Raw genomic sequence first — 25,206 nt, forward strand, 5'->3', positions numbered from 1 at the left:
CAACGGGAATAATGTGGACTGAAAAGTCAGGCGATATGGTTTTAATTGAGCAGCATTTACAGGATGACTAAATGACTCTTCACCAGGCCAGAATAGCTGTCAGAAAGCAAAACAAGGAACTTCTTCACTTCTTTGCACCACTGACATCCTTTCACTTGGCGAATGTTTAATGCCTTTGGCTACAAATGACACTGATTAGCTTTTCTGTTTTAGACAGCCAGTGTTTTCAGTTTCTGTCAAACTCCACATGCACATTATACTGTTCCCAGAGGATTCTGGATATGCATCTGTACATCTGCATTCCTGATGTCCTGTTGCATCCAATCTCATAAATCAATCAATTTGCTCTTAAAAGATTTTAAAGGAATACCTGGGTTAGTCCCTTTGTATTGGAAACAAGATTTTAGTCGCTTGGCTCCTGGAATTGTGTCTCCTCCTCCCTCGTCTATGTAATTGTACTTCCTTTGTCGTTTTCAGTTGAAAAAGATGGATAATAATTGGCACTACTGTAGATAACCAAAGTTTATAGCATTACTACTGCAGAGTCTGACTCACAGCAAACCCACAGACTTCCTTTTCCACTCGGAGGTGGAACGTAGTGATCTGAGCTAATTATATTGAACACTTCAAGTATTTGGCAGAAAAGTGTGTGATGTGCGCATGTTATGCCAATAAAAAAAATCATATCAGCACATGCCACTTCTCAGTTTATATTGTGCATTGATCTAACAAAGCTCTCCACAGGCCAGGACCCACACACAGTGCAACATTCTTGTCTACTGCACTCAGACAAGCTGATGGCACACCTGGCAGAATACTTTTGCTTTTACACAGGGGAATGCCACAATTGGCAGGAGTAAGTATGATTTTCCACCTTTTAAATGAATGCTGTAGTTAGGCTGGCACAAGGAAGCAGACTGGCATGACAGGGCAGGCTCTGGGAGGGGAAGGAAATGTGAGGAAGACAGGTTGGTCAATAGGGGCATGCAAATTGGGGGAGGGCAAGGTAATTTCTCTGCAGAAGCAGTGAGCCTGTCTGTCTCCTCTACCTCTGTCTCGATATACGGTCGTGTACCACACCCTGGAAGCACTTTTCTCTTTAAGGTGTCAGCAGTGGGATGAAAGCTGCAGGGCTACAATTGCTAGATAAATATGATGATGGAAACAAAAACATAAGGGGCATGTAGAAGCCAAATGTTAACAGTATCAACAAGTATAAACAGAGTAAATGCTGCAGCTATGTTATAATATTTGAACACAGATTTTAAGCCAGCATGCAAAAAGCTCCTGAATTAATCTTCTATGCTTGATTTCTATGTCTTGTCTTTTTCTAGATGGTAACAATCTTCCTGAGTGTGACAGCAAAGCTTGAAGGTAGCCCATATTGTGTCCAGATGAGTTCCTCTCTCTCAGTGGTTTGTCTGTCCTTCAGTGTGTGTCCACTGCTAATACAGCCAAACAATTTCTCACTGCTGGAACTTTATCAAAAGTTGAAATGAAAGCTGAATTAAAATTAATCTAATAAATGTGCAAAACCGTTTCCACCCATGTTGACGGATGTTCACTGTGTGTGTTTAGTCCCGCTCCACACAATAAGTCATGCAGACACCAAACTGTAAAAAACAAAGCTGTCAAACACACGCCAATCGCTGATCACTGACACAAGGATGGTTTGCACTCTGAAATATGAATAGCAAGCTTCCCTAAGTTAAATTCAAAGGAAAAATCACAAATTTGGCCTCACAGATACTCATGCACATACAAGCAGAAAGAAAATCTGTCAAAAGTTGTTACCCTTTGCTTGTGCAGCACGGTGATTTCTTCAAACTCCAGCACATCAGGTGTGCGGCAGTCACTCCTCTCCTTCCTCTGCCTCCCTTCCCCTCACTCACTTCTCAACCTGTAGTTATCGTGTGGCACTAGTAGCACTCAGCTGCAGTGTGTAGAGAACTAAGACAGTGGGGAAAAAGGAGGAGAGATGGGAGGGATAGAAGGACAAATGAGTCCTGCCCAGACTGATGATAGAGGTTTCCAAACAAAACGCCCTCAGGAGAGAAAAGATTAGAACACTTCACTATGCTTGAAATTCAACTTTCTCATCACTTTGCTCTTTCCACTCGCTTCTTTTACCAGCTTCATTCCTCTTCTGTTCCTTTGTCCCAGTAAGTTTTCCTAAAACCAATTTTGCCCTCCTGATGTTCTGCCAATCCATAAACCACAATGTCTGCCTGCCTTCTTGTCTGCCTCTGTAACTCAAAAAGTCTCTCTCTCTCTCTCTCTCTCTTTCTCTCTCTCTTGTTTTCATCTAAATTTACCTTTATTTTGTCACTTTTTCCAACCGGCTTTCCATTTTGCACTTGCATACTATGCTTATACTACGCATCTTTCTGTCCTGATTACTTATCACTGCTCTCATAACCTGTTGTGCAGATATATGATAAAAGACACATCTGCTGCAAGTAACAGGAAATTAGAACTATTAACTTAACAATGCTAACTCTAAATTATATCTAACATTATGTGTGGTGTTCCACAAGGGCTTGTGCTCAGTCCAAAATACTTTGCATAAATGGTAAAAGTAGTGTATCGAATAAACTATAATTCACTTTATTTTAGGAGGATATTACACTATGGTTCGTAGAAAAAATTAGGATTAGCATTCAAGTGCAGTTACAAAGGAAACTGTCAATTTTGAAGAAATAGCATGACATAAACAAATCAGTCAGATATTGCAGCTAAAGATAATTGTTTAGTGGACACCAAACACTGCATATCACCTCAAACTCACCATCTCCACTGTTAAGCAAGATGATGGTAGTATCATGCTGTGGGGATTGATCTGAGAAGCAGGTCCTGGAAGGCTTGTGAAGATAAAAGATCAAATGAATGTGGCAAAAGAAAATCCTGCAGAACCATTTGTTTCCATCTGCAAGAAACAGCTGTAGTTGGAAACAAAGTGGGTGTTCAGGAGTGGCCTAATCAAAGTCAAATTTTGTTGATCATGATTTCTTTGTCAAAGTAAATTTAGATTTAGATTTAAAATATCTAAGAGCGTATATAGCTTTAATAGGCACAGTCATTCTACCTTCTTTTTGTCTATAATTTCTCTAACTGTTCCTCAACCCTATTTGTTTAGATTGCTTTCACAGAGGTTATTGCTACCAATCAAATCTTACCATCTACAAGAAGAGGAAAAATGGCAGCATGATGCACACAAGTACGCCGTTAAATTTACATTTTAATATCCTTGACAGTTTCTTTCCAGAATGGCAGAAATTCAGCTTGTTTGTTGGGAGGAAAATTCATATGTCAGAGCCAATCTTACTGGGAGTTTCAACTTGGACCCTGACCTTGTTGAAGTGAAGAAAATATGAGCAAAAATAGAAAAAGTAATATAAATTTATGTTTTAGTTGTTCGTTGGAAAAAACATAATTTGCCACTTGTCACAACTTTGTAAAACTTAATAGAAATGAAAGTTTTGGAGAAAAACAGAGATAGGAAAAGCAAGTTTCAAGTCCAGCTGTTTAGTCATCTCCAAACTTGATGTAGAGATAAACCAGAACACTTCTGACGTCGTGCAGATCGTGTTAACTCACATCAGGTGTTTTAAGATAGCATTGGCCAAATAGAACAGCACTGAGCAGGTTAAAATTCTGGGTCAACAAGAACAACAAGACAATCATCTTGACCAGCTTTATCAGCATACATGGGATATTTCCATAATCACAATCAGACACATCTTCTGTGTTCTTATCTTTGTTCTCATGCACTTTCCCTCTACAGAAGGAGATAACTGGTGTATGATCGCTTGTCTCATTCTCCCCCATGTTCCCAGGGAGTACTACTAGAATCAAAGTTGAGTGGTTGAGAGCAGAAAGTGATTCAGTGCTCAAATGATGAGAAAAATCTTGTTTACAGCAATGGGGGCTTGACCTATGAGTCACTGTAGTCTTTGAGAATTTCACTAAGCCTCATCTTTGCTTTCTATTCCTGTCTTTCATTACTCCTGCTAGTTTAGTTAAAAATACCTCATTTAGTAAAAAAAAAAAAAAAAAAAAGATTTCTGCTGTTGTAAACTTAATTGTATTAGGACTATTCTATGACTGTGTGTGTTAGTCTGTGTGTTTGGTGACACTTGTGGTGACAAAGTGTTTGACACTCCACAACCTAAAAGGCTAGCTTCTGTTAAAAATAAATTCAGTGACATTTCCTGCATGGTTTTTAGTTGAATCCAATAGCCTATGAGTTGAATCTCACCTAAAATCTAGGCAGAGGGCAGGAAGGGAACATTTTTCAAATATTGTGTTTTGAGAGCCAATTCGATTAGTCATTTGCTGGTATAATACCATTGTCATTTCTCAAATCTTTTTTATAATCTTTAAAGGCCATAATGAAGATTATTATGGCTGCATTATTATAGGGATGCAGCATGATGGCATCCCCATAGTTGCTAAAAAGCATTTTCGAACACAAGTTGCTTCAGATGAAACCATTCATACAGCAGTTGTTGGTGTGTCACACTCTGAACTACAAATGGTGTGGTAATTTATAAAATAGATTACCCAAAACGATTAAATTCAGTACTTAATGCCAAGCAAAATCTGACGTTTTCCTCAGTTTTCAAAGCAACAACCCAAAACCTCAATATAGTTTAGTGGAACTTCATGTGACAGATTCATTGGGATTTGCAATTTCATGTACAAAGTACATAAAGGTATGTACTTTTCAGAGGTTTGAGAATGTAAGCCCATAGAGGATAGTATATACTAGTGTTCAAATGGGTAAATATCAGATGTTCAGGTATAAGTAAAAATGCAGCACATAATGATCTATAAGCTACATAACATTCCTCATCCCTCTAGTCTTGATCCAGTGGCAGAGAGGAAGTGCATAGAGCAGAGGGTGGAGAATTTCTTATGAAATACAGTTGAATAATAAGAGGAAAAGTGAATAGAATATGGCTTTTCAGAGTATAATTTAAAAAAATTAAAATTATACAGCCCCAACATTTCAAACGTACAGCCAGACTGCATCTGTGGATGAATGAGACATCCTGACAAGGTTAGCAATAAAAGCAAAGTCACAAAAGTTTCTATTAAAGAAGTGATGTATTTCAGAGGGCATATTGTGACATTTTATAGCAAAATCAAGAAATGATGTTATTGCAACACATCCCACTGTTGCTTCTTAAAACTGAGATATTGAGATTTTGAAAACATGAGCTCCTCAAGTATTCCTAGAGCATTTAGTATTGTGTGGCAAAGTGGATCTTTAGATTTCTCTCTAAAGCAACCCACCTACTTACATGTAAATTGATAAAAAAATAAAATGTAAGTAGTTAGTTTCTACAAATAACACTTTTTTAGCTTATGTATGTCCTTCAAATTTAGCCTAAACAAAGATGTTTGGTTACAGCATTTCCAACCATCTTTCAACCACATTTATGTATCAATAGACACGTTTATGTGGACGTCTTTTCTGTTTTCACTTTTTAGTAACAGTTCTTGTTGTTTAGACAGACGGTAATATAATGTTTTCTATCTCTAGTCAAAGAAAATGTCTTTCAGGGGAGCTGCTGACACTTCTCTGCTGGTGTTACATCGAGAAAGGGAAAATCATAGAAAGGGAAAATCGTAGTTTATGGAAATCTGTCTTGTATATCAAAATTATTTCTATTCCGTATAAAAGCAGGTTACAAATTACAAATCTACACCAGTCATAACCAGTGGAGCCATGCGTGTGCCAGCTCTCAAGAAATACTTAATTTATTCTGGCAATACCAGTGCTTTGTTTTTTACAGGAAAATGAAGTTGGCATTTTGGATATAACTCTAGTTTTAGAAGCATGCTTTGCCAATTCTACTATGTGTTTATTTCCTTTAAATTTAATAACTGCCAATCTATTCCCCAGACTGTTTTTGATAATGCAGTCCTCTCATTTTCAGGTTAGCTTTGCAGTGAAAGCAGCTGCTGCCAGTGTTGGAATAGTATTTTCTTTTTTCTTGCAGGATTTTCCGCCATTAAATCAGTTCTTTCCACTATCTGCAGGGATGTGCACATGTGCTTGCTTTTGCAGTACAGCTATTAGGAGAGCAGTATATCTGAAAAAATTAGTAGCTAAAGGATCCCCCATACTGGTTTGATTTTCCCAAAAGCATAGTCAAAGAAGAGGTGCACAACTTTTTGTTCTCTGAGATTACTTAAATCACCGTAAACTGAAAGTTTATCATGGATTTTTTTTTTACACTGACAATGAAATATTACTATCTACACTACCTTAAAGTTTGTATTGACCCTCAATCCGAGGTGCTGTATGACTTAGATCAGTCATGTTTTCTTTAGTGCACTGGGGTCCCACATGACTCAACATGTGGTTAAGAATGGCTTAAGCGAGCAATATGATAAATGGTTTGAAGGGAAACACTCACTGGAAATTCTGCATTGCAGTTCCAGTTAGTGTTGTGCTTACCAGAATCCACAGGGGGCATGACAAGTAGCATAAGGATGAAGGTAGTGTGTGGAAAATAGTGATATCTTACCTCATGGTCTTTTGGAAACATCAACATTGACTGGAATTATTTAGTCATCACAAGTAAGGATCTCCCAGGAAAAAAAATCTAAATATTGGGCACATGTTTTTTTTTTTTTTGTTGTTTTTTTTAATTAAAATGTTTGCTCAAATGTTTGACTAGAACTGTGTCAAAAAATTGCAAATAATCAAATGGCAAAAAAAGAATAAGCAATCTCTTTTTTTCTGACATGCACCAGACAGTACTGAGATTTTCCATCTTTTCTGGCAACAACGTTCCCAGTTGTTGGAACATTTGCACCATTTTTCTTCAAAGACTGAAAGACAGGTGCTTCAAATAAATAAAAGCCTGCAAGGTACCCAATGATCATGACCTCATCATATGCCACAAAGTTACTGTGAAGTGCAGTAAACCGTCAGTTCATGCTGGTATACTGCTGCCAGATCAGAACAGACTTAAAAGATTCCATAAAAGCAAAGTGCAGCATAGTTTTGAGGATGATAAATTACTAAAAATCCATCTCATAAAGAGTCGATAGGCAGAGAAACTAGAAATCTAGCCCTCAAGCTAAAAGACATGCATGTGCATTACAAGGGTCATTTCAGCAGATAATGAGTGGAATCCAAGCCCAGCGGTGATGAATTCTTCACTGGGTGACTGAACTAAGAGGGAAGGCTAAAGGTACAGATGTGTTTTTGCAGAGGTGAATATACCTGTGTGATACAAGAATAACAAAGGTAAGATTGGACTGCACTGAGGTAAATTGGCAATGCTTTTATTAACACCTGCCTTATCCCAGCTGAAGGAGAGATTGTATGTGACAGAACACACAAATTAGCGCATGGTTAAACCTGTCTAAAAAAAAAAAAAAAATCAAAAAATGATGGCATTTTTTTTCTCTTCCTTCAGTCAATACTTTCTAGAAATATGTTTCACTTTCATTTATAGCTCCTGTATTTTAGGGTATTCATTTACCATATTTGTAAAGGCTGAAATTTGTTCTCAATCTTGCCACAGATTCACAACTGCTTTTAGGTCTGAACTTTGACTGGGCCATTCTAACACCTGAGTAAGCTTTGATCTAAATCATTCAATTGAAGATCTGTTTAAGCTGGTTGGCCTGATGGAAAGTGAGTATTTTCACCAGTCCAAAGTCTTCACAGGCTCTTGTGAGTTTTATTTATTTATTCATTTAGCTCCATCCATCTACTCATAAACTTTGATCAGCATCTTTGTCCTAGTAGGAAAAAATATCCCCCACAACATGATGCCAATACCAACATGTTTCACAGAAGGGAAACATCCTCTGATTTTCCTATGTAGAATGAAAAGTTTTACATCTGTGGGTGGTCATGTCTTTGTAGGTTTAAAGTAGTGCCATATCCTTTTGATTTTCATATTAACAGTGTTCTGAAATATGTTCAAAACCTTAGAATACTGATAACAAAAGCTGCAGCACAAGGGGAGACGTAAACTTAGACCAGAATCACATCCTTTTTATTATATTTTTTAATATGACTTAAAATACTGCTGATTGCATACTAAAAAGTAGTAATGACTTGGCACAGAGCAAAACGCATCACACTAGAAGGTCACCACAGCTAGATACTGCCACCGCCATGCTTCACAATCAAGATTGCATGATCAGGGTCTGCAAGTTTTCTTCCACACAGCATTTCCCTACTGAGGGACAATACAGAATAGTTCTATCATATTCTATTTTGAATGTTGGCCCAAAAAATTATGGTAATTTAGATCAAAGCACATTTTTTCTTGTCTTCATACAAGACAACTGCTTAATGGGAAAAAAGTTTATCTTTGACATTTAATCACAGAACTTTCCTCCTGATTTTATTATGCAAAAACTAGCCACATAAAAGTAATGTTACAGTTTGTAAATTTGTTATCCCTACCCATTGGGTTGAGGAAAGATACACTCTTGAATCAAAGCACTGACAGACTTTCACAGGATAAACAACAATACAACCATGCACTTGGTGCCCAGTAAACCAACCATACATGTTTTTCTATTGTGTGAAGAATCCAGAAAAGAACCCACATGCAGGTGAAACATGAAAACTACACCCAAAAAGCCCCAACCAAGGATTCAACTCAGGACCTTTGTACAATTAACAATGCTAACAATTGCTTCACCAGTCTAACAATATGTCAAAATGCATTGACGAGTGTTTCTTTTTAAAGCATGTACTTAGAGTGTAACTTACTATTTTTAATGTATACACAGAGATTATACAATGAGTTTTTATGAAGCTACATTTGCTAATAGTAGATACATTCAGTATGCCACCTCTGAGAAAGGTCAAGCATTGTTCCTTTATCTGTGTGTTGCATAGGAACAATTTTTGTGTTGCATAGGGTCAACTAATGAGAAACATGAGTTTCAAGTTTCATAAAATAATTTCATACTAGGAAGAATTTAGGATTACTGCTGGAACGAAAAGTGCATGTTTATTAATCAACACTTGCAATCTTGTTTATTACGTGCTAGTAAACAAGATTGGAATAACCTGAAGAAGGGTTTCTTCAGGTACCAGCACAGTCATCTTTTTGTGACTTTGCAGTCTCTTTATTCACCCCCTGCTGTGCTCGTGAGGGGGCGAGTGTTGTCGGACAGGATGAGGATGAGACAGAAGAGGATGAGGAGGACGTGCAACCTAAATATGGCTCTTGCAGCCTCAGCCACAGGGAGACAGAGAAGGGGACCACAGACCTCAGCAGCGTGCAATTATCCAAAACAAGAAAGTCAAGCCAACCTCCTCTCACTGAGACTCGCGACAAGACTATTACAGAATAAAACCAAAGCACGATTTTGCTGTCCTTGACCTTTACAAAACACACACACACACGAGTTGTTGTAAACACGTAATGATCTGCAGAACAGTTTCACAGTTTGCAAGGTGCTGCAGCATGGTGAACAACCTCAGTTTAAATACCTAACTTTTCTTATGGGACCTGGCAGACATTAATGCAGCTAAATATATCCTACAAATTACATCATTACCGCCTGCCTTAGGCGAATAGCCAAACCTCAATAACACTGTGCATTTTAAGCATGCACTTTAAGCAGTGTAACTTTTGACAAAGTTACACTCTGTCAAAAGTGTACCCTTCCTCAGATAAGATAAGTGCTCGTCTGCCTTTGGAGTAAGTAATGGGAGTAAAATGTTAAAGGTGGCCTGTAGCTGGTACCATGTGGCATTCCTAAGGACCAAGGGCTTTCTGAGGTATAGAGTACTGCAGAGTACAAGTGCTTATAGGTGGCTTTCAGTGGCACCTAAGAAGGCCACATGTGTGCTACAGTTCATGTAGCACCTTAAGTGACCTATTGTTTGCATAAATGAAAACTAGATCAGAAGGTTTCCACTCCCCACTGGACCTGGAGGACATCCAGCTACAGGAGATCCATCCAGGCTGCAGGCTTGAAGAGGCTCACTCCTTTAGGGAGGCCCTGAAAGGGAAAGAGATCAAAGGCTGGCCAGTCGGTACACACTTGAGTGGATGCGGGTGTGAACATGTTACAGATGAGAGAAGATGCCTGAAAACCATCTGGGGTTATGTAATAATACTGAGGTCAGGTCACAATAATACAGACATACTGTAGAAATCAGGGCAATGCTTAAAGATGGTAATAATCTCACATTCAAAGCAATCTCTTGGTTTGACAAACTTAAACATAAGTGCTGCTAAGTTGCTGTGAATCATAGGTAGGAGCTAATATGTAAACCAGGGAATAAAGTGAAATGTACCATTTTTTCATATGGCAAATTACATATTATCAATATGCCATATTCCCATATGGCATATTGAAAATATGAATTTTTGGCATCCAAAAGTGATTTGCTTGAAGTCATATCTCACCTATGGTGCATTTCAAAAAACAAATGTAGGTAAATTATACATGTTAAATACATTTATATCTTATCAGATTAGAAATCCCTGAATTGATCCAAACATTCATGTTGAGTTTTAAATAGAACTTGCAAAAGTCCCAGATGGAAAGAGCTGATGGATGGATGGATGGATGGATGGATGGAAAGACTAAGAAAAAGCCATAGATGTGTACTAGAAGCTATAGTTATCACATATGGAGTGTTCTGCTTTAATACTTAATTTCTTAAAGCATATAATGATAAAAAATTATATTTTCTAAATGATACAATAAAATTATTGTGTATATTAACACTGATCCTCGTAGTAGTAGTGCTAGGACATATGTTGTTGTTTTTGTCTATGATCATAATATTTCACCACTGAAGCATAGATTTTAAGCCTCTTAGTTAGCTTTCCTATTGCTTGTACCTGCAATAGTGCTTGAGGGAAAGGAATGACAAGGATCTTTTCAGCAACATTGACAGGTGAATGCATTTGTCAAACTGTAAATGGAGCTTCAATGTAAAATGAACTGTACTCAAGGACCATTTGTTTGATTTGTGCTTAAGGTGTGGAAAGTTGAGACTAAAGGTGTTACTGATTTCCTGTCACTGCAGAGATGAATGACAAGACTGAAAGAAGACAAAGAAAGCTGAAAGCAACAGGTCTTTACGTAAGTTGATGGAACAAGTGAGGTGGAATGAACTGGAATAGATATGACAAGACATCTTTAAATTACCACTGGTAGGACAACATTTAGTCAATAAAATCAAAACTAGTTAGTGTGGTGCGAAGTAATCACATGGTCCCGAAAGCTTCTAGGATGTAAAATGTGATGAGATAGTAAAATCTCAGATACCTGTTAGTGGTTCCAACATTATGTTTTGGCTACATTATCAATGATAACTTACATTTACTTGATATTTGGTCAACAGTAATAAAATAATATATTAGACAATAACAACATCTGGGAGTGGAGTATAAAGATAAATGATAATTAAATCTGATTTTCAACATTTTATTGTACCAAATTAAGTTTAACAATACCGCACTGAACAGTTCATGGGGCATGAACTGCAAAAATCCACAGCTCAGGTGGAGAAATCTGTTAGCAGGTACAACTATTAGTTATACACTGTAAAAAGAAGCCATTTATGGTACTTTGAAAAGAATAAAAACCATCCATGAAGGAAAGAGCATAAGAAGTTATGTTTTGCCTTGTAGGACAACATGTTAATCAAAACACTGTAAATTTGTTCAGGTAATATTTCAGTCTAGAGCATTTACAGGCCTCAAAGTTTGACCCCTTTTCTGATGAGATATTTGGGGATGCTAGCAAAGGCTACTGATTTACATTACCTTGCAATAACCACCGAGGAGGAATAATCCTGCACAAATCTCAACAACTTTGAGCAGTGCATTGTTTTATTCATTGCAAAAAATGTATGTAGCATAGGCTGTGTGACATTGTTTAAATATCTCAAATAAATACCCGGAGGTCGGTGACATAATGTATCTATAGGCATTCATTACATTGCCCTTCACATGGGTCTTGAATTCAGAAAAACATTCATCTTTCATTGTTGTATTACTCTCTGTGGTCATCTTGCAGCTCATAAAATCAAAAGCTGCATAAAGACTGTAATTTTGTAGACGTGTAATTTACCTGTTTAGGTTTATAGCTTTAGCTTAACCCTTGAGATGAAATTATGTCCAACGTAGCAGAGCAAAGCCTGTCAGAGCAAAAATTTAGGGAAAATTGTTTGTAGGTATGTTTGAGGCAACAATAAGCACAGAAGCTGAAGGGTCATATGTGGGCTCAATCCATCAGCAGTCAACCAGCAGCTAACTTTAAATTATCCGTAAGCACAGAGCAAAGCTGGGTCTATGATTTTCCTACAAGAGGTCACTTGCATTCTGTAGTACTTTCCCATCCTTAGATTATGATTTTTGGACTAACTTTTTAAAAAATCTCAATTATATTGAAGTATTTAACTATATCTGTGTCTATATTATGTAGATGCTAATAAAACTCATTGTTTCATGTGTAATAAGCCCAAACTAAAATAAGCATGCCTGAATAAAAGCAGAATTTATTAAATCTGATAAAAATCAGTGTTACTGACTGTTCCAGAATGAGATAAACTCTTTCTTCAAACTAGCAGACCACTTGTTCATTACTAGCAAATATTAAACAAGAGTGTAAGTGTGCGAGTCTGGTCAGTGAAACTAGGGTTTCTCTATCAGGTCTGTACGCCTGATGACCCTAACTCACTCTAATCATGTCAGTCACAGCAGCATATTTTCAACCTGGGAAGGAAGACAAACACATTGTAAAACACCACTCCTTACACAAAGTGTTTTTCTACTTGTTTACATTCACGGGTGCTGCAAACCTCACTGACAAAGCAATCCAAATGGTATGAAATATGTTAAAGAAGAGATAAAATTGTGAACAAATAGCATTTGTAAACTTTTTGCTGAGTTATCCATGCTAAAATTAAACTAAGACAAATATTAGATTGTGAAATGCAAATAAATCATTTTTATTTGCATTTCCAATGCAAATAAAAATGTGCCTGCTGTATTGCAGGCACAATACAGCAGCTATTCAGTCAAAAGGATAACTGAAAAACCTTGCAATCAGTACAATTACAGCATATCCACTAATATCGATACATCTCAGAGAGTTAAAATATAAACAAAAGTTATTTCAGCAATTTACCTCAAGAAGTGATACTTGTACAGTACATGATTTTTTTTTTTTTAAATAATAAAAAAAATAATTTCCTTTTCAAATTTTGATAATTATGGCTAAAATTCAGTCTCAGAAAATTGGAATGTCACATAAGAAAAGCATTTTATACACAAATGTGTTATCTTATGTAGGGATGCTCCAATCAGGTTTTTTGCTGCCGATTCTGATACCGATCACCCATGAGGCCGATCACCAATCTCTGCCAATCACCTGGATTGGCTGTTAATTTTACATACATAAATTTGACTTTTTTAGAGTTAACCTAACTACATATTTTCATTACATGTGTATGCCACTGTCAGTCAAGGGCAAAATTAAAATTAAAATGAACACTTCTACACTGAGCAGCATGGTATTAATCTTTTATTTCCTCTATTTATTCTCCAACTTTTGTTAACCATATTTTTATTCAAAGCTACACTATTGTAATTTCAATTGATAATAATATAAGTAAATATTGTTATGACGACATCAGTCGTGATATGCCTATTTTCTTTGTCAGTGCTTCCACACAGACAAATCTGTGCTTTTGACTGTCATATAGTCAAAATGTGACTGTCCACGACAGTCGTAGAATCTGTGCTTCCACAACTATGTGACTGTTAGTATTTTGGCCTATGTCAATAATTTCCAATGAGAGCCTCAGCTCCCATGTGACTCTGTCCAACTGGATAAACTTTACATTGACATGAAAAATGCAAGTTCGTAACATTTAGAATACATCAACCAAGAATATTTGCAATCTAAAGGTTACCTTGATATTGACCACACAGATAATACATTGACAATATATTCATGATACTGAACACCCCCACCTGGCATAAGTAAAAAATAAAAATAAAAAAAACTGTATATGGGTTTTTAAAGGTTTTCATTCCTTCAGAAAATCTACTTTTAAGTGCATCTTCGGTTTTGTTTCCTGAGTAAATTCCCATTACATAAATGTAAAGACATGAAATGCAAACATTTACAAATTCTGGATATGTCTGTTTGGCTACAAATTGTACTGAACTCCCAGTCTGTTCAATTTAGACAGATCAGCATCAACATCAAAAGGACTTTACCAAGAGCAAATAAAATGTATTTAATGAAAAAATGATTAAATACTGAACTTAGTTACTGCACCAGGTCAAAAAAATTAAACTTAAAAGTTCATCAATTTAAGAGGGATTAACTCTGCTCCTTATTGGTGAAAAACAAGTCATTTTAATTCTTCAAATATGTACCCAGAAATTAGATGTCCTTGAACAATTTCTCTCACTCTCAATCAAGTGGAAAATAGCAGCTGAAGTTCATGCCTTCAGTGATAAGTGAAAAAGCTTAAAAGCAGGCCACATGTGAACATGGGTTAAATGAGATTCCATTTTCTCTCCATGTATGTATGTCACATACAGTACATGCATAAAGATCCATGAATGGAGCAACTTGATATTTTAAATTACGTTTACTGTTTCCATATTACATTCAGTATTGATCAAAGAAGTGAATCACTAATCAAGATGTCTGTTGGAGCCGCAGGCTGATCAGGATGAGGGACAGACAGCAGATGGACTTGTACCAAGTCACAATAACTGCTGTACATTTATTCATTGACACCTATGTTAGGCTTTTAGTCAGCTTCTAACAGGATATTTGTGATCATGGTAAACATGTCAGATCTGACATGATAAACATGTCAGATCTTATTTGTTGAGCTACTCTGAAAATAAATATGTGAAAAATTAATCCTATGATAACCACGACTGCGAATTGTCATTGAACCAAGTTAATTTTTGCAGACTGAAGATCTTAACTCATCTAATACTTCTTCTAACATGTTTGAAAAGGGGGAGAATAAAATGTCCTATTTGTTGAAAACAAGTAAGGAAAAACTCACTGAGTTTTAGTCTGGTTCAGTTGAAAGTTTCTTTATGTAAAAGAAATGACAGCTTCCTCTCCACTATTGCAACATGCTTGATCAGGGTGAGAGACTATGAGATTCATTATTATTTGTTTGGCTTCCCTTAATAGAGAAATTGTACAAACTGACTTTGTGTAGTAGTTAGTGTAATGTCATCATTACACTGTATGTAATGATGAAATATTATGAAGGAAATGACTTGAACTGAACCTGGATTTGCATGACGTATAACTGCAAATGGAGTTTGCAGCTTGAGAAAGCACCTAATATAATGTTGCACTGTATAAATAAACAGAACTGAATTAAGTTGATGCTTGTCTTTTCATTGATGTTTACAATAACAAACAAGCTTACTGCTTACTTTAAGCTAGGCAGAAATTATTCCCATGATGTGACACAGTAACAACAGTTTGTTTTTAAACTAAATGATTACAAAGTACCACAGATCCACCCCCTCCACCCCTCAAGACATAATCAATAAAAGTCTACAAACTTTGCCCTCAATCAATGTTTTTTTCAGGCTGAAGATGAGTGCAGCACATCTTTGGTCATTTGATTCTGTGACGTAACCTTTCATCTCACCTCTTTGGGTTATACAATATGGGAAGATATTTTAGCAAACCTGTCACTGGCTGTTTGTACATGTCTAATTAGTGGCTCAATTTATACTATTTCTATTCCCTATTGATAGATTATGCTTCCAGTGGTACAGGGACAAAGGCTAGATGCATTAGTTTAAAGCTGAAATGCAAATGTTGCATCATGGCTGCAAATGAAAAGCAATTAAGACCTGCAACAGAGACATAAAAACCTGAAGGCCACTCACTTGGTGAGTGGGAAAAAAACTTTTTGTGGATAAGCCTCTGAGAGAACTAAAGAACCGAGCTCAAAAGTGTCCACACTGCCTCTGACGTTTTTTAACCTCTTTTTGTGGCTTTGAAACCTCATGTCTTTGGCCTCCAGTCACTCTCTATTTATGCAAGAAAATAAAGAAGAGAACGCTGCCCCTCCTAAATCTGTAAACTGCAATTAAGCTAAATTCCAAGTTTATTTCCAAATGCCGTCCCTGCTCCAGACCATGTGAGAGACTCGACTCTAAAATTATCACACTTTTGGTCTGGAGGCCAAGACAAAGCCAGATCTGGGGCTGTCTTCTTACAGGCCACAGCATCACAAGACGCGATGGATCACTGAAACCAATATCATAATAGTCTGGAGGGACAGAATTCAGATACAGATATGTGTCATGTAACACTGCATTTACCGAGGTGTTTCGGCAGCTATTTTAGAGGAACGTAAAATGATTAATAGTTCCTTAGCCCCTGTGAGACAACTGAACTGAAGGCATCATGTCAGTTTAACTGTTTTATGTTAGATCCTCTAACCAACGGTCTTATGTCTGCAGGCAAACAAAAAGCAGCCCACGCACCTCAGCAAACCTCTCCTTCTGTCTCCTTCACTGTGGATGTCGGTCCATCATGTGTTTACACACTGTAGGAGTAAGTGACAGGGCTGTAATCGGAAGTCTACAAGCGTGTCATTTAAAAGGCTGTTGTCTTTCCCTGTGAACGTGGTTGTCAGCAGAGAAAAACAAGATTTACATCTCGATGGGAAGGGGTAAGCATCAACCATGCATTATCCGCTATTGGCTGTGGTCAGAGATGGGCGTTAACTTGTGGGAGAGGTAGACGAAGGATGCAAACAAAAAAGCTTAGCAAGGGAAGAAAGTTTTACATGACATGCAGGGAAAATGCCATATTCTAAGTATAGGCAAGATAAAACCCATATGGAAACCATTTCGTATACAAGAGACAACTGTTTGCACTCCTATAAAGCAGGATTCAAGGCGTTAAAAATGTGGAAACTTACAAAATCCAGGTATGTGCTGTACCATTCCTTCAAGGGGGGCATGTGTTGCCAGCCTTTCTTATACCACCTATAAACATAAGAGAGCCCTGGTAAACACAAATGTTATCAAATGTGGTTTCTGGGAAAGATTTTTGGTTATTTCTGAAGTTACTTATTTACCACTTTATTTTTTTTCTGCAATTCCCTTTGATGTTAAAGCAACTTTCCACTCTTGATCGGACGTGTAAAATAAAGAGCAGATAATTAAAACTTCCTTTGCTGTGCTTTTATTACAGTTTTATTTGTTTCAATCAAAATGTTTACTGTTTATTCCTTCCAAAACTATGAAGTTTACCACTACAAACCTTTTCACCACCTGGAAAAAATTACTGGGATGCTTTGAGGGAGAGTGTTTTCTCTGAGTTCTTTGACAAAGGATTGCTTGCAGAACCACAAATGGAATCACAGAACTTTTATCTTATTACACATTAATATTATAACTACATCCCTTAAGTTGCCATTTTTAATTATATTGTTTCCTTAGCATGCACAGATCAGAATTCTATGGCCAGTTTTACTTCACCAAGTAGAGCTCAAGTGATAAACATTGTCTTTTAGTGACTGACTAACGAAGATTATGTAGGGCAATTAAAATAAAAAAAGTAATTTTTCCAAATTTTATTATCAGGCTGAATGTGGTGCAGCTGTTAACTAAGAACCTTAAATAAATTAATAACAGTGAATAACAGGAAGTCATTGATTAGTAATGCTGACTTGAATGAATTCATTGTGCATTGGATTGTTCACCCATAACCTAATCTTCTATTAAATTATCATAGAGAGTAGATATTTTTGTGAAGAATCGCCTCAAGGGAGTACATGTAACCATACAAATCACATTAATTCTCTCTGTATCCGTAGTAGTCTAATTTATCAACGGTGATATCAACAACATGTATGACTGAGAATGTTTATTAATGGGCTAATATGATCAGTACCAGCAGTGTTGGAAAGTGGGAGGTTCACAAGACGTTTGAAGCAAGATTTCCTAACACTCCAAAGATAATAAAAGACTAAGCATCAGACACATCAGCTGTAAGTCTTTGCAACACATTGACCAATACTAGTATCATGACAAATAATCACAAAATAAACAGCAGAAAGACAAAAATTGGAGAGAATGTTATTCTATTTATAATCTTACTTTGGATTAATGTTGAATCTCAGTTAAACTAGTAAGACATGAAGTGAATTTATCTTTGGAATTTTAACATGAAACCTATATTTGAATTCATCATTATTCTGTTGGAGTCTGTCCAAAAAAAGTTGTTATTTTCTCTGGACAATGAATGAGGTGGCGCTGAGATTTGACCGGTTTATTGGTACTACAGCCAGTGGTTGCTGTGGTGGAAACACAAAGAGCTGAAGCTAACCAAGGACTAGCACATGTTTTGCATTGGGACCTGTTTGGTGGAAAAACACCAACAAACAAAAAACAAGTCTCCAAGCAACCTTTAGAAACCATATGTATGCCAACCAGCTGTTTGGAGCCATGCCAGTAAAAAAACTTTTTTGTCCTACTGTCACAAACAAATGTGTAACGTTTGGTAAAAACTACCAGAACATTAACTGGAACCACATCCTTAGTTATGAAACCAAGACAAAACTTTCTGGAAACAAAATCTCTTTGTGGGTTTGGTGTAAAACAAACTGTATATATGAGGAGCAGCATTCCAAGTCTAGTGAAAGAGAACTGTTGAAGATCAATCAAGGAATCAACCTTATTTATACCATTAGGTAGATTTGGTTACAGTGTGGTGAGCCAGCTTTCTTGATAGGGAATTTGACCCAAATCTGAGATAACTATTAAAAAAAAATAAGACAAGTGTTCACAATATCTATCTATCTATCTATCTATCTATCTATCTATCTATCTATCTATCTATCTATCTATCTATCTATCTATCTATCTATCTATCTATCTATCTATCTACAGTACAGACCAAAAGTTTGGACACACCTTTCTAATTCAATGGGTTTTCTTTCTTTTCATGACTATTTATAAGGCAAGAAATCCCACTTATTAACCTGACAGGGCACACCTATGAAGTGAAAACCATTTCAGGTGACTACCTCTTGAAGCTCGTCAAGAAAATGCAGAGTGTGTGCAAAGCAGTAATCACAGCAAAAGGTTGCTACTTTGAAGAAACTAGAATATAAGGGGTATTTTCAGTTGTTTTACATTTTTTTGTTTAGTGCATATTTCCACATGTGTTATTCATAGTTTTGATGCCTTCAGTGTGAATCTACAATGTCAACAGTCATGAAAATAAAGGAAACTCATTGGATTAAAAGGTGTGTCCAAACCTTTGGTCTGTACTGTATATACATATACAGTATATAGATAGATAGATAGATAGATAGATAGATAGATAGATAGATAGATAGATAGATAGATAGATAGATAGATAGATAGATATACATACACCCCTACATATACAGTATATATGTATGTACGTATGAACGTTTTACATTTGGGGATTAAAACGCCCTGCTCTTGCCTAACGTACAAGCATTCCGGGTTTAGCTGCATCAGCTTACTGAGTTATTTTACTCTTTAGTTCAGGTAGTTCTTGTTTTTGAGAATAATATTACCAAACCAGGACACCAAACAGAAAGATGAAGCCAATTCAATAAAAGCTTGATAAAATAGAGTCAACAATTTTTTGTCAATGTGGAAGGAAGAGTTTTTTCTGAGGAAAACCAGGCTTTCCCTCATTGTTTGTCTCAAAGGTCAGTTTACTGTCATTAACTATACCCAGATATTTCTAGATATAAACACCTTCCATAGTCTGGCTGTTTAACAGATTATCTGTGATGCTGTGGGTTTGTTTGTTGTTCAAGAACCCTGGAGTCTAGCTCGACTGCATGGCATCACTGTGTCTTTGAAATACCGGGACATTTTAAATAAAAATCTGCTGCCAATGACTGGACCTTCCACAGGAATGATCACAAACATATGACCAAATAAACACAGAAATAGGTCAGCAGACACAAAATCCACCATCATCCATTGTCAGCTTGTCTGATTTTAAATCTTTTCCTAATGTCTTGTGTCTGGTGTTATGAATCCTATTTTTCCCTATGATAATTCTTCAGTACTGAACTTTGTTCCTATGTCGATAGGACCACACATTAAGAATGTATAAAATCTAGATGTTCATTTGCAGTGATACCCAATATGAAAATAAATTTTAAAAAAAGATGTGGAAATTTCACTAAAATGCTCAGCCATTCTTCATTTTGTTAGATTGTGTTATGTTGTGTTACTTTACTGTACTTGTGTGGAGTTTGATACTCCACTGGACTGACTGCCACGTAACGACCTTTATGTACAGGAAGAACTAGGGATTATTATATATTGTACATAATAAACACTAGTTTACATCCTGATAAATTATGTTTGTGAACATTTTGGATACAAAACAGCTTTTGAGTGAAGAACAGAAACACTCATATGTCCCTGCAGCATGCTGTGTTTTCAGATGAATCCAGCCAGACGCGCTTAATCCTGTACCGGTTGAAAGCCTCGCCAGTGCACATGTGGCATCAACATGAACAAAGCTGAAGCAAACACCGGAGCGAGACTTCAAGAACAAAGGAGAAAAGAGAGACCATGACTAATGCATTGAATTGTGTTGCATCTCTGAAGATTTAAAACACAGCTTATATTTTTCCAGCCATGTGAATATCTATGTAAAGGTGTGTTTCATAAAGAACATGAATTCAATTTCACTGGTTAGGCTAAGTGAGCACAGAAATCCTGTGCAAACCAGCCACATTTACATATATTCCTATAAACTGCTGAAAGTTAAGCAACTACTATTTTTACCTAATGACCTATAAAACTACATTAGTCACTGTGGAACTCTCTAAAGGCCAAATACCAAAGAGGACACTTTTACCAGACACACCACAGAGGGAGCATTTTAGAAACACATTTCAAAAACGTATCAGTGGCTCATGCAAATTTTCATACAGCAATTTATGAACCAACTTCTTATTATCGCCTCACAAATACTCCAGATGGTTTATCTAAAACTACATGAATGGGCTACATGGACTGTGAAATGGAGCATGACAAACAAATTATTTAACCTAATAGAAGATGGTTTAAGTAAAACCTAAAATAATAAAAATAAGTGAATGTAAATATTTTTCAGAAGAAATATATTTCTGATGAGGATAATGACATTAGATTCCCAACAGATATTAATCCAGTCATTCAAAGACACCAAAGCAATTGTGAAATAGAAACTGAACACATTACTGACATTTATTAAAATCTAGTAGAAAATCCTTTGCTGGCAATGGCTTCAAGACATGTATAATACTTTCTCATTTGTCTCTAATTCATCTTCTACACTCTGATATTAATTTTTTACATGGATTCTTAACTGGGTTCAAGTAGACTGATTGACTGGGCCACCTTTTATTCTCTTTCTCTGAAACCAATAGAGAGTGTCCTTGTGTTTGGGACAGAAATACTCAAGTCATTTGTTCCAAGTCAAGTCCTAATCAGGTGTTTACAGATGCATGATATCTTGACCGGTGGTTTCCATTAAACACATGTTGTATTAATTAGTACCTTGTGGTTTTTAGTAACATTGTTGTTATTTATGCATGTTGTTTGTTGCTGCGGTTTCTCGGTTCTTTTTCTCTCTTCCGTCAGATAGCAGACTTTTAATGTGTTTTCTTGTATATTCTCTGTCATTCTTCCTCTCCTCTCCTCTATTCTTATCTCCCTCTCCCCCTTTTAACTTTTTTGCTGTCTTTTCTGTCTCAGTTTCCAGTGAAGTTGAAATAAACCCAAAGCAATTTCCAAAAGCAATATTAAGTCAAGCATTGTAGCAAAAATATGTTGGAAATCTCCTTGGCAGTCAGACAACAGTTCAATCTGGAGAGACTCAGACGGAGATAAGAAGACAATTAGAAGAGTTTATTGACAAACAGAATTTAAAGTCTTTGGCGCTCGGGCCCCGGCTGGGGATAACGGTTATCGCAGCGTTAGCGATAGGCTTCAGATGAGCATCCCCGATGCTGTTAGGAACGTCATCCCCCAGGGCCCGGCACTGGTGGTGGAGGTTGAAGAAGGGTGCGGGCCTCAGGACCGGGCGAATGGAGGAGAAGGGGTGGTAGTGGGTTGAGCTCGGCTGGAGAGCAAAGGACACGATGAATGAAGGTCCTTATCAGCTGGGACTTGGTCGATGATTGGACGTGACGTGGCTTGGTCGACGATTGTGGGCAGGTCGCTTCAATTAACGGGTCCCGGTGGGGATAAAAGAGTCTTCCAGTTTGAATTTGCGCCTAGGCTTCATTTTAATGAATTACTGAATGAGTCAAACAAAGTGATATTTTTTTTAATCTATCATGATTAAGCTAACCCTTTTTTCTACATCACACTACTTAGGGTATGGAGGGTTTTATATATTATTATTATTATTTTAATATGTTATTATTTTAATCTGGAGAATTTTCCATACGACTAGGAAACCCTTCTCTAAATCCACATCTTTTGTGAAGAATTTTTGGAAAAATAAATATTTTTTTATATGCCTTTGTCCTTGTGCCTTACTGGTTGGACCATAACACCACATTTAAAACCCTTGTTCTCCTTTCTACATAGTAAAACTGGTCAAATTTAAGGTTGAAATTATAACATAATGAACAAGACAACGAGTAGTAAATTAATGAATGACAATGTAGAATTTCTGAATGAATGGAACAGGAAGTTAGTTTGATATTTTCTAATAAGCAAACAGGAATTTTTTGTATTTTGATCTTTCCAGCTGGACATCTCCTTGAAACGACACAGTAACATCGAGGAAATATTGGAGGCAATATTTTTCTTCTGAAATGATTCAAAACCAATTAATATAGTGTGGATTTGAAGATGACAATAAAAGATGAATCTAAATTAATAACTTCAATCACAGAATGACTTATCCTGTAAAAAGTGTAAAAATCACAGGGTCAGCAAAGTGATTTATAAAATGACATGATTTATTCTTTGAAGTAGACCAAAAAAAAACATTATCAGAAATATTATCCAAACACTCTCACTCTCAGTAAGACATAAGAAATGGTTCTGTACATGGTCAGATGGGGATATTCAACATCTGTATCACATATTGTATCACATTCCTAAAGTTCCTTGTGAATTATAACCATCTTTGATTTGAAGAACAAACAAAAAATCATAATTTGGATTTGTGCTATACTTTTTAGCACATGTACACTGTTTATCATGTCAATTTGAAAGTGTATTTCTTTACTTGAGTGTGCACATGTGTGTTTCTTTCTATCTTTAACATCTGAGTACACACACAGCTGCCCACTTGCAATTTATGCCCACTACCTGTGTGCATTGGGACCACCCGAGCATGCCTAGGTGTGAAGGTAAACATATCTGAATGGATTCAGCAGGGGAAAGTCCTACTGGGGTTTGATTGCATTATGAAGGCCAAACAGTGTTATTCTGAATCTAAACAGTCAAAGTTAGAGCTGGGGAACTCTCAGAGGTCTCAGTTCATTATAGAAATATGGAACGCTGGCTGAAAAAAAACACAAGCTGTTTACCAGCTGCACACATTTACAAACAGCTGATCCAATGCAGGGAAGGCTTGGACAGTTATCCTACTATTCAGGAGAGTCTTATTACTCTTCTTTGCGGATTTTCCACTGCACTAGATTTATGTATCTGCGAACAGAATACAGTCACTTTCAATAATAAAACAGCATTAAATCTGAAATGGATAAAACCTGCTGATGTGCCAGTATCATGTGTTTCCGCCACAATGGCATAATTTAACAGAATCTCAATGAAGCAAACATCTTGACATATAACTAGAAAACTTAACTTAACTCAAGAAAACTTAATCTTGGCAAAATAATCAAATAATCATGATTATTTTACCAAGATTTTAAAATGCTATGAATTAAAAAAATTCAAACATTTTCTCTAATAGTATTAGAAAGTTTTAATGTCTATAGGCAGGCAGGAAGGCAGGCATGCAGAACAATGCTTGCATCATAGACTGAGCTGTGCCATCTCTTAATGGTGAATAGGTCGCTGCTTGACTTTATGGTTACTGGCATCCATGTTTGTTTGTTTTGGTTTTTATGTTTTCCACTTCTTTGCAAACACATATTTAGCTCCACTCTGGTTGCTTTTAGGAATGCAAGTGTAGTGGCTATTTGTATTATCTTCTTTGATTTTTTTTATCAGACCCAAACATCGCATTTACGCTTCATATAAAGGCTGTCCAAATTAAAGGCAATCTTATCACAAGAAACTAAGCACATAAAGGTCAAAATTCTCCTCCACTCTTAACCAAATAGACCTCAATAAAAGTGACGCCTGACTTGAACTGCAGAACAAAGACTTGGCAGTGCTAATCAAATCAGATCAAGAGCTGAGCTTTGATTACAGTAGGTAAAGCAACTGAAATAACCACTTGAGACACGGGTAAAACTAAAATTAAACCAAATTTTATCATCTCCTCATGTTAGTTAGGGTCTGTGCAGATGTCCATGTGCAGCCAAGAATTTATGGCTCCACTATGCAGACACACACCACAGTATAAACAGAACCGCATGTGTGTGTGCACATCTGTGTCTGTTTCTGAATATATCATGGCCTTAGGAATAAGGGTGCTAACAATATTGGCTTGCAACCTACTTCTGAACTTGTGACCTAAAAACTGCATGTCAGTCAGCTGCACTTAAATTAAAGAGGTATATTTGCTTTGCTCTTGACAACTCAGATTTTTCCAAAGTCCTCTCTACTGCTGCTTTATCCGGGTTTAAAACTGCTGTTTTGAAACAAAAATGTGACACAGACTAACAAAAACGGGCATAAAGTATTCTTACATTTTTGGCTCTTAATTTGTCACCAATTTTAACCTCATATTTTAGCTTAATAAATTCTTTTGCATTTAGAGTTTTTATGAGAGCTTAAAAACACTTAAATAAATCAGAATAAGTCTATTAGTTTTTAAAACAGATAAATGATTTCAAAACACATTTTTGTAAAGCCTTTGAGCCAAGCTTGCTAAATCAAGATTGCACCACCACATATGAATGATGATGTAGCATCTGGAAAATGGTCATTTGTTCATCTCTAATGGTAATCAAAAATGTTCTTGTCAAAATCTACATTCTTAACAGGAATATCTCAAACAGATATCTTTGCTTTTGGCACATAGTTTATGCCACGG

At 36.5% G+C, this 25,206-nt stretch overlaps 1 protein-coding gene across 1 annotated transcript in view; it reads right to left on the reverse strand.

Moving 5' to 3' along the window:
• Window positions 1-2,466, reverse strand: part of znf469 (zinc finger protein 469) — a 72,974-nt gene extending 70,508 nt beyond the window's left edge. The window contains 1 exon segment of the mRNA XM_032584623.1: window positions 1,795-2,466. The gene's annotated coding sequence lies outside the window, so the exon portion shown is untranslated.
• Window positions 2,467-25,206: the final 22,740 nt, after the last annotated feature.

Source organism: Xiphophorus hellerii, chromosome 2 (genome assembly GCF_003331165.1).
Source record: "Xiphophorus hellerii strain 12219 chromosome 2, Xiphophorus_hellerii-4.1, whole genome shotgun sequence".
Lineage (NCBI taxonomy): Eukaryota > Metazoa > Chordata > Actinopteri > Cyprinodontiformes > Poeciliidae > Xiphophorus > Xiphophorus hellerii.